This window comes from Chionomys nivalis, chromosome 14 (assembly GCF_950005125.1).
Source record: "Chionomys nivalis chromosome 14, mChiNiv1.1, whole genome shotgun sequence".
NCBI lineage: Eukaryota > Metazoa > Chordata > Mammalia > Rodentia > Cricetidae > Chionomys > Chionomys nivalis.
The window spans coordinates 20,360,925-20,370,439 of NC_080099.1; the positions used below are offsets into that span (position 1 = coordinate 20,360,925).

The 9,515-nt window shown below is 48.8% G+C and overlaps 1 pseudogene; it reads left to right on the forward strand.

The window, feature by feature from the left end:
* The first annotated feature begins 548 nt into the window (after window positions 1-548).
* Window positions 549-862, forward strand: LOC130886995 (protein Hikeshi-like; annotated as a pseudogene).
* The last annotated feature ends 8,653 nt before the right edge of the window (window positions 863-9,515 follow it).

The window sequence follows — 9,515 nt, forward strand, 5'->3', positions numbered from 1 at the left end:
GTGATGACCTCCACGCAGAATAGAGCTCTGTCCTGTCTCAGGATCCCCCTTCGGGGTCTGTTCAAAGGAAGTTGCCTCCCATGGCTTGCCACAGCTTGCCGGTGACCACATCTGTCCGGCTTCACATTTGGCATCATTCCTTCATCCTGAGTGCTGTAGCCTCCTTGTTCTGGACACATTTGGCCTCTTTGCGGCCTGTGCTCACTTTCTCTTTGTGATAGGGCTCCTTGGCTAAAGCCGGGCTACAGTGGCGCACGCCTTTAATCCCAGCACTTGGGAGGCAGAGGTAGGTCGGTCTCTTAGTTGCTAAGCCAGCTCTTAACAAATATTTTGTGGCCCAAATATTTTGTGGGCCAGAATACATTCCTGTATTGCTGTGCAGGAGGAACATGTGCCCTCCTGCAAATTCTGGAAGATTCTTGAGTTCAGTTAGGACAGTGGTCTCCTGCCTGAGGTGCCCGCCGAGCAGAGGCGTCGGAGGGCGCTGCCACGTTTGGCTGCCTGGTGGCGGGGAGGCTGGCGAAGGAAGCCAACACCCATTTGGAGCCATGAATATTGTGCGGACCCCATCTGTGGCTCAGACTGGCATTTTGGTGGAGGTGTTAAACAGTCTGGCTCCACACACTCCTGTGGGCAGTGCTGCTGTCCTCGGCTGGCCCCTTCACACAGTTCGCACAGAAGATGTTGGATGACTTCTACAATTTTGCTTCATCATTTGCTGGCTCTCAGGCCCAGGTGACACCAAATCCATCTGAAAAATGCAGTTCTGAAATGGTATGAAAACTTTCAGAAACAACTGGCACTGAACCCTCTCTTTTGGAAACATAATTTGAATAAAATAATTTGTCATTTAAAAGCATGAAGCCTACCTTTCAAAACTGCTCAGTGACTATGAAACTTACCCAAAACCCCTCTAAACATTAGAAACATTGAATAAGGAAAATGACCAATATTGATTATCTTTTCCCTTAGAAGTGTGAAATACTTCTTGGAGGCAAACATTTTGTATCGACTGTTATTCATTCCTTAAAATAAAACCTACTCGTGGTAAAAACAAAAATTATGATTCTGTCATGCAAACTCAGGGACTTGTGCCCTGTGTGCCCACCCATGCTCGCCTGGCATGCCCGATTGTTAATTGTATACTTGTCACTCAGACTCAGGACACACAACTGCAAAATGTATTAATTAAACTGAAGGGATTTAGAAAAGAGAAAGAGTGTGTTTGGGGGAGGCTGGAGAGATGGCTCAGCGGTTAAGAGCATTGCCTGCTCTTCCAAAGATCCTGAGTTCAATTCCCAGCAACCACATGGTGGCTCACAACCATCTGTAATGAGGTCTGGTGCCCTCTTCTGGCCTTCAGGCATATACACAGAATGAATATTGTATACATAATAAATAAATAAATATTTTTTTAAAAAAAGAGTGTGTTTGGGGAGGGCTCTCTGACCTCACTGTCCTGTGAAGAGCCTTATAGAACCTATGGAGAAGGAGCCAGGCCGTGGTAGTACACACCCTAATACCCAGCACTAGGGAGGCAGAGGCAAGCGGATATCTGTGAGTTTGAGGCCAACCTGGTCTACAGAGTGAGTTCCAGGACAGGCTCCAAAGCTACAGAGAAACCCTGTCTTGAAAAACCAGAAAACAACAAACACAAACTTACGGGAGGCTTCTCTAGACTTGGTTTGAAGCAGGTCCTAAGACTCTCGTGTAAGGGGCGCCCTCTTTACATTTCTGACCACCCAGGGGCACAGAGAAGTACCCAAACAAACAGGCCGTGGCCGGTTTTCCATGTGTGTGGCCTTTAGACTGCCCACTCTCCAAACATCACATAAATACGCTGACTTCATGATATGAGTCATTTAATCGCGAAGGTGCTGATGTCCTGCAAAACTCATAATTAAGTCTGCATGTTCTTCTTTTGTTAGTCTGTCTTTTGTCACAGGGACCTTAGCCTTGGACCCAAGCCGAATAGAAGGAAAGAATTTTCTTACTCTCTACTCCTCATTTCCAAGACCCTTCACAGGGACCATTCACTTTTACCTAACATCCCTCTTGTTTTCTGGGGTTTCATTTGCTCGCTTTGCTTGTTTGTTTTTCCATCTTCCCTTCTTTACTGGGTCCTACTCAGTTGTTAATATGTATTTTTCTTTTCAGTCCTAGAGGCGGAGCCTGGGCATGGAATTTGTTTACCATCAAGCTACACCCCCTCCCTCAGTTCTGAGAATCATCTTTAAATTTCCTTTGACTTGGAAAGAATCACAAATATAAAACCATCCACCTCTGCTTGTGCAGTTAATGCTGTGTCCAAAAATATCCATTGCCAAAAGATGGCACGCTGCAGGGATCAACACACTTCTGTCTTTGAGAGTCAGGCCATAAACTTTTTCAGGCCTTGTGAGCCACACGGGGTCTCCGTTGAATGTTTGTTTTTTTTCACTTTTACAGCCTGTAAAAAAAAAATGCAAAAGCCATTCATGGTTTTTATAAAAGCCATTCATAGCTTACGGACACTATATAAAATCAGACTACAGACCCCATCTAGCCTGCAGGCCATAATTTGTGGGCTCTGGGTTTGTGGAAAGCGTTTGCCTCTGAGATAGTGTCTACCATCAGCTCTGTCCTCAGAGAAGGACATTGGGTGTGGCCTTCGTGCTTGCTTGGCCAGGAGACTATTAGCAACCATGAGGACAAACCTTGGGTACCTGCTAGTCCAAGAATGACAGACATGTGGAGAGCAAACTCCAGTTTGGCGCCTCAGCCAGCCCGTGGTGTTCTGCGGTATGAGTGTTGGACAACTTCAGAACAAAATGCCTCAGCCTGGGGTAGAGCTCGGTGTCAGATTTCAAGTGTTGTATGCTTGAGGCTCTAGTTCTGAGGCACACCGAAAAGGGAATAGGAAGAAAGGAGAGGGACAGCCTCTCAGAGGGGAGTATTTAATCTTTAAGCGCTGCAGGTTTTTTGTTTTGTTTTGTTTTTAACTCAGGAAGCACTTAACAGAAAAATGTTTCTTTTTGCAATTTTGACATACATTTGAGTGAGCATTCGTATGTGTCTGGGCGGGTGTGTGCTGTGCAGCAAGGGCAGCGCTCACAGAGCAATCAGTAGGCATTTATCTTCTACCGCGTGTGTCTAGATCTGCCTCAGATTGTCAGGTTTACCTACTCTGGGGACCCACAGGTGCGAGCCTGTTCCACCTTGACTCCAGTCAAGGTCAGAGAGTTACAGCTTATTTTTGCTCTTTCAAAGTTGTTGACCACAGGTGTGGCTGCACTGCCTGACCTAGGGTGTGGTTTCTTGGTGTTTTGGACGTTAAGATGGTCCATAGAGATGGATCTGCTTCACCCTGACCAAAGGTCAGAGAATTCAAACCTATTCCTGCTTCTTCATTTTAAAGCAGGAGATTTGACCCAGGGAGTGACTGACCTACAGGTTTAGGCTGTATTCGCTGCATGTCCTGCCCAAAAGTGAAGAATGCTTAACTCAAGAAATAGTGGCTTGGCCGGGTGGTGGTGGTGGCGCACGCCCTTAATCCCAGCACTTGGGAGGCAGAGGCAGGCAGATCTCCGTGAGTTCGAGGCCAGCCTGGTCTACAAGAGCTAGTTCCAGGACAGGCACCAAAGCTACAGAGAAACCCTGTCTTGAAAAACCAAAAAAAAAAAAAAAAAAAAAAATAGTGGCTTGATGTCTCAAGTATTGAAACAAGTAACTATTTTGGTTGTCCTTTGTGTCATGTTGAAGCAATCTTTTGCCTTCTTTCCCTCTTTCTTTATGGGGGTAGAAAAGCACATGAAAATTAAAAATGGGCATTAAAGGTGTGGGATTAAAGGTGTCCAGTACCACACCAGACTTGCTGGTATTACTTTGGTTGCTAGTGGGTTTTCTTTTTGGGAAAAGTCAGCCTATGTAAATAGTGAGGGCAGTCCTGTGAAACAAGAGAAAAACAGAGTGAGAGCAGGAAGTGGCCAAAGGTCTAAGTTGGACCACAGATCAAGGACAGTACCTCCTCTGCTCTTCAGTGTTGGTAGGTTATTTCCAGTTCCTCGACCACAGATCAAGGACAGTACCTCCTCTGCTCTTCAGTGTTGGTAGGTTACTTCCAGTTCCTAAGATCTACAGCAAGAACAAAAGATGGAGGAAAGGTTCAAGTAGTATTATGATTGGGATGGAAATGTGCCCAAGGCTCATGTGTTTGAACATTACATTGATACTGTTTGGGGGGTTGTGGAACCTTTGTGAAGTTTGGAGAAGATGGATTGCCGGGCATGAGCCTTGAGGGGTAGCTTGGCTCCTATTCTCTCTCTTTTTCTTTTTTTAATTAAAATATTTTTTCCATTAGGTGGTGGTGCATGCCTTTAATCCCAGCATTCAGGAGGCAAGGCAGGCAGATCTTTGTGAGTTTGAGGCCAGCCTGGTCTACAAAGTGAGTTCCAGGATAGCTGTAATGGATTGTCCTGTCCCTTCAAGAGACAAGCCCCGCCTACTCCCTCCCCTATCCACTGAGGCAGGCAAATCTTCCTTCCTGCTTGCAGCTGGAGTCTCTTCCTTTCGGTCTCTCTCTCTCAAAGAGGCAGCTTCTGGCCGGGCGGTGGTGGCGCACGCCTTTAATCCCAGCACTCGGGAGGCAGAAGCAGGCGGATCTCTGTGAGTTTGAGACCAACCTGGTCCACAAGAGCTAGTTCCAGGACAGGCTTCAAAACCACAGAGAAACCCTGTCTCGAAAAACCATAAAAAAAAAAAAAAAAAAAAGGCAGCTTCTGTCTCTCCCTTTTCCCTTTACCCCCTCTGTGTGTGTGTGTCTCTCTCTCTCTGCCTCTCTCTCTGCTCTTCTCTCCTTCTTACCCTTCCCTGCCATAACCCACTAAATAAATATCCAACCTTCCTTCCTTCTCTTCCCTCCTTCCCTTCCCCTCCCTCCTTCCCTCCCCTCCCTCCCTTCCTTTCCCTCCCTCCTTCCTTTCCTCCCTCCCTTCTCTCCCTCCTTCCCTTCTTTCCCTCCCTTCCTTCCTTTCCCTCCCTCCTTTCCCTTCCTCCCTCCCTCCCTCCCTCCCTTCCTTCCTCCCTCCCTCCCTCCCTCCCTCCCTCCCTCCCTCCCTCCCTTCCTTCCTTCCTTCCTTCCTTCCTTCCTTCCTTCCTTCCTTCCTTCCTTCCTTCCTTTCTTTCCTGAGACAGGGTTTCTCTGTGTAACAACTCTAGCTGTATTAATAAACATAAATGTTCATCAGATCCGTGGTGGATTTTTAAATGTCAGTGTAGATTTTGTTTGGGATGATTTGGGATATCTTTCCAATTCACGCTCTTGCTAATGCCTACTCTCCCCTTTCCAGGAGGCAGAACGTGGGGTTCATTTCAGGGCCTCAGCATTGTAAACTTAGCTAAGCTGCATCCAGGGTGGGCCCAGAAGAGCAAAGTCTTAACTGGTCCTTGGTACCGCACACTCAGGCATTGTTTCTGAGAGTAACTGTGGCCTTTTCATGGCCTGACACCCACCCCGAAGGTCTTCCGTTTCCAAACCTGTGTGAATCTGCTCAGCTTTGAAACTTTGAGGTGCACGAGGCTTGCTGTAGTTCCACCCCACACCCTCCATACCCACGAGGCTGAGGGGAGCATACAGGACCCACTGAAGCCTGAAACTCTAAGCCAAGTGAAACCAGATTGCTGGCCTTTGACCTGCAGCACCTCGACTGAGTCCTCCATGTAGGACCCAGGCCTGGAGCAATAGCGCAAAGTTCAAATCTATGGCTACTCACAAGTGAATTTGGCAACCATTGGATGGCCCCTGACCTCCCCAGCCCTTTAACCTGTGACCCCAGGCCACCCTTCCTGCCAATGAGATAGAATGTGTGTCCTTGAAACCAAAGGGTGGGGGAACACTCCCAAAACATATGTACCCAGTTCTGGGGAAAAGATAAACTTAAAAATACAATCTTTAGGGTGATTTTTTTTTTTAAAGTAATTGGGATAATTGTCTTCAGGCTGAGGTAAATAAACAGCAAATCTCTATCTCAACCTCCTGTTCGAGGCTGTAAAGGGGCCTCCTTTGTATATGCCTGGTGCTTTTATGACCCTCAGCTGGCCTCTCTGCCGCTGAACTGGGACCTGTACAAAGCCAGACTAATCACGGAGCAGTTTCGGAAATGAGGGTCTTGAATGGAATTTCCTTAACACGCCCTCCACAGGCTTCTGCTTGCTCACCGGCCTTCCCCTTGTGGAGTCGCAGGCCCAGCTCTGAGCAGGGATGGAGAACAAAGGGTTGTTTCTCTGAGTCTCCCGGGGGGCCTGCTGAGCCTGGCCTTGCACAAAAATCCAATGAAAGCAACTCTTATACTCAACTTTTCCAGCTCCAGGGCTGTCGGAGGAAAGTAAATCACAGGGCACACATTTACGGGGGACTTTACACTATGTAAATCTGCGTGGGGGAATAAAAAGGTGTATATTGTGGATAGGAGTCTTGCCCTCAAAGAGCTTAATGTTTGGTTGGAATGTCAGGGCTGATCACAGCAGGGGTGGGGGCATCAAATCCTGGTTCCTGGCAGCCATCCCAGCCATCTCGTGACAAATCAAGTTAAAGGCTCGTTAGCTCCCCCCTCCCATGCAATGCGGTCCACATGCAATCAATATGGTCCCCTTGCAATGCTGTCCCCGTGCAATCTGTTCCACGTGCAATGCGGTCCACAAGCAACGCGTGTTCCCCTAGCCAAGACAAGGGGTGTCAGGAACCTTGGGGTCTTTCCTTCCTTCTGTGGTCATATCAGGGCCTCTTGGTGAGGGACACATTTTCCCCCACCTTCTCTAGTCTGAGCTGACCAAAGACCAAACAACCAGAAGATGGTGGGAATGGTCCTTCCCTAGACCTCAGCCTTGCCTTCGAGACAGTGGCGATTTGTGCTTTTCATATTTATTTATTTTGAAACAGAGTCTCACTATGTAGCCCTAGCTGGCCCAAGAACTAGGGACCCATGGACTAGGAACTCCTTACGTAGACCAGGCTAGCCTTGGATTCAAGGAGAGCCACCTGCCTCTGTCTCCAAGCATGAGTACTAGGATTAAAGGTGTGAGCTAACATCATGTTCTGTTATTGATAGTTAGACTGTGGGGGCCATGACCATCATGGCACCGAGTGACCAGCTCTCTGAGAGCTGTCCGACTGAGTCCTCCAGTTCCCCTTGATTCACTTCAGTTTGCACTGGAGGGAGCAGGGCTGAGCCAGCTATCCTCCTTGAGCCCGGCCCCAGTTGCAGAATTATAAACAGATACATGACAGTTGCTTCATTCATGCGTCCGCTCTGTGTTCACAACAACGCCATAAAGAACTTATTGTTAGCCTTGATTCCATTCTGCAGATGAGGGGCTGGCCTTGGAGAGGTCACATAAATTACCCCAGGTCACACAGGTGGTAAGTGGAGAACTCACAAGGACACAGGCTGTGCCCTGGGATTGGCACATACCCCAGTTTGTCAGGAGTTAGAGACATTAATGAGGAAGTCCGGGGACATAAAACAGGAAGATGGATCGGTTGGGATCAGATTAAGAAGGGACCCACATAGTAGAACAAGAGGCTAGAACTTCATTTAATAATGGCCTCCTCGAAGTATCAAATGATGGCTTCTGAGGAAAAAACCTAAGTGGGGTTGAGCAGAGGATCGTCTGAAGGGAGGGGAGGCTGCATGCAGATGGTCCAGCCAAGGCAGAGCTGGTAAGGGGTAAGGGGGGTGGGGTCATCGGCCCTGCCCCAAGTGGCAGCAGTGGGAAGCAGGTGAGACAGTCGATGAGCCTGGAAAACCCAACGGGAGGATCTCATAGCCAGCGATTCAAAAGCCTTTGAATCTGGGTGTCCCAGGGGAGAACGGGCCAGCCCTCTGAGGAAACGGGACCCTGGCAGGGAGAACCAGTCTGAGGAACACTACGTACTCAGAAGATTCTTCCAGAATGGGGAGCAGAAGCCAGCATAACGAGCCTGGCTTTGCTAAGTGGGGACTGAAAAGCTGATAAGGAAGCTATGTGAGCCATGGTTCGGCCTGCTTGGTGCAGGCAGCTTGCAATCCCCAGCGCTCTCTCTTACATACACGAATGTTCATCCGTGGTGTCGGACACAGGCCCCGAGCCTGACCAGCACCCAGCCCTAGATGAAAAGTGCTTTGATGCAGGTCTTTCTCACTCAGACTTCACAGAAAAAGAACCAGAAGATCTGGGAAACCCCGGTTCCCGGAGGGAAGCTGGTTTCATCTAGTTCCAGCCTCTGGAAGCAATCAGAGCCTTCACGGCCTCACTGTCAGGCTTTGGCAACCCTTGCTGTGGTGGGGGGAGAAGCTGCTGCTCTCCTTTTGAGGGGTTTTGTGATCTCATTTTTTTCTCGAGGAGAGGGAAGTGGACGAGGCAAGGGGAAAGAAAGGGCGTGGCCCTATGGCCTCTACTTCCTCCGGGTCAATGGGAGCTCAGCTTCCTCTGAAGCTGGGAGATTAGGGCAATTTAATCCCTAGGCTATTTCTGTGCAGACGGGGGCTGGGCTGTTGGCTGAGGGTTGTTGGTTCCCTCAGCAACAGGGCCTGGCCTGGCTCCATTGTGAGGAGGCCCCACTGGGAAAAGTAGTAGGGAAGGAACACAGGAGATGGCTTTTCCAGGGTCTTCCCTTCTCAGAAGTGGTGGTAGCTGTTAACACGGAAGCCCTTGGTTGGGGGGGGGGGCGCTCTAGGACCTCACCCCTCCTCTGGGCGAGAGTGCCAGGAGCGGCCTGTGGGCAGTGAGCTCATTGTTTACATGTGGACCCCCGGCTTGGGGGAGGTGCGGTAAGAGGAGGAGGGCCGACTTTTCCCTTGGTGAATCTCTGGCTGGGAGACCAGCATTCTCACAGCCCAGCTTGGCCCTTGAGAGAAGGCTGGCTCATGCCATTTTCTGATCTGTCTAGGCCACAGACAGCCTTAGCATTTCTGCTTGCAGAGTTTAGTGCTTCTGTCGCTGCGGTCACCTTACAGCTGGGACTCTCAGGCCTTTATCTGATCCCGCTTTCTATCCTACCCCAGCTTGATCTTCTCTCCTTTGTCTCTCCCATCTCTCCACCTTTTTGTCCATCACCCCCCCTCCCATTCGCGTCCTCCACGCTGACAGACATTCCTCCTTCCTATTTATTTTCTTTATTTTCATCTCCTATTGCAAAAACAAACAAATCTCCATGGCTTGCCAGTGCCGGTTTCATGGAGGATAATGAAAATCCTGACACCTTTGCAAGGGCAGGTAAAACCATCCAGGCTGGAAGGTCAGAAAACTGCTGACCTAGTGCTACGTTTGGTGTGATACGCTGTCTTTTAAAGATGTCTTGTGTTTGGAAGCCCTAGCTTCCAAATCCATAATCTCTGTAAAAGTCCCCGCTCTTCTCACCACAGTTAGTCCCCCCCAAAAAAGTGATTTGCTTTAAAAATTATTTTATGTATTTATTTTGTCAGTGTGTCTGTGTGTATGTACATGACACACCACACAGGTGGAGCTCAGAGGGACAACCTTTGAGAGCTTTTCACATG